Raw genomic sequence first — 1323 nt, 5'->3', positions numbered from 1 at the left:
TGTAATAATTAATATATAGTAAACACATTACATATTATAATATTCATTTAAATTACATAACATATATCATCATATATATTTATTAATTGTATATAGTTATTGCATAATATTATATATTATAAGTAATTATGTATAATAAATATATAGAATATTAGATATATTTAATGTATAATATATTATGTAAAATATATATGACATATTATGTATATATTAAAGACGTCAGCAAGCTGGAAAATAGCTGTGTGTTTATATAGTTAAAATGTGTAAAACAATATTTTATTTTGTTCAGGGAAGCTAAGAGAATATATATTAAAAGTTCTCATCACAAGAAAAAAAATTTGTACTTATGTGTGGTGATCAATGCTAACTAGACTTATTGTAGTGATCATTTTGTAATATATACAGGTATTGAATTATTATTTTGTATACCTGAAACTAATATAATGTTATATATCAACTATATCTCAATAGAAAAAAAAGAGAGAGAATGCACATAAAAAACAATACAAATCCCCAACAAATACTTAGAAACACACCACAAATAAATAAATAAGATGAAAAAAGAATCATCTTTAATCAGTCAGACAAGTCAAAAATATAATGTAGGGGGTGCCTGGCTGGCTCAGTTGGTAGAGCATGTGACTCTTGATCTTAGGGTTGTGAGTTCAAGCCCCACGTTGGGCTTAGAGCTTATCTTTAAAAAATAATAAAAATGAAGACAGTCAAAAAAAGAAAAATATAAAAAATAATATAGAATATGGGTCTCATTATGCAAAGAATATATCAACATGGGTTTATAGATATCTGTGTGTGGTTAAAATTAGTGTATTAGATATAGAGAAAAAGAATCTGAGAATAGTTTTGAATAAACTAACAGTGACTATCTTTGTATTATGTGGGTGGAGAAAGTGGAGACAGAAAGAACATACAGAATAATTTTAATTTCTAATGCAAATTTTGATATTGCTTTATGTATCTTAAACAACAAAACCATTAACTGGTGATGTGACAAATACCGAAAGGTGGGGGTGTGCCTAAGGGCCATTGCCAAACAATCTTAAGCAAAACAAAGGAGTACTGACTGAATCTGAAACAGAGAAAGATAGTCCCACACAAGGCAAAAACCCAGCACACGCTATGTGCACTCTTTATCTCTTGATAGATATGTGTTCCAGGCCCAAGGCCCACTCTTATGTGACTGAGTGGGGTTAAAAGACTGTGCACATAAGAATTCCTTTATCAACAACAAATAATACAGCAGAATCACAACTAGTGTGTAGAAAATTCCAGAAAGCTTTGCCTATACAATAAAATCCATACACA

General features: G+C 28.9%; 1 non-coding gene across 1 annotated transcript; it reads left to right on the top strand.

The window, feature by feature from the left end:
- The first annotated feature begins 611 nt into the window (after nucleotides 1-611).
- TRNAK-CUU (transfer RNA lysine (anticodon CUU)) lies at nucleotides 612-684 on the top strand. Its single transcript has one exon. It is a non-coding gene; the product is annotated as a tRNA-Lys (tRNA).
- The last annotated feature ends 639 nt before the right edge of the window (nucleotides 685-1323 follow it).

Source organism: Prionailurus viverrinus, chromosome X (assembly GCF_022837055.1).
Source record: "Prionailurus viverrinus isolate Anna chromosome X, UM_Priviv_1.0, whole genome shotgun sequence".
NCBI lineage: Eukaryota > Metazoa > Chordata > Mammalia > Carnivora > Felidae > Prionailurus > Prionailurus viverrinus.
Note: the sequence above shows the minus strand (reverse complement) of the source record. Positions and strands in the feature narration are given on the sequence as shown.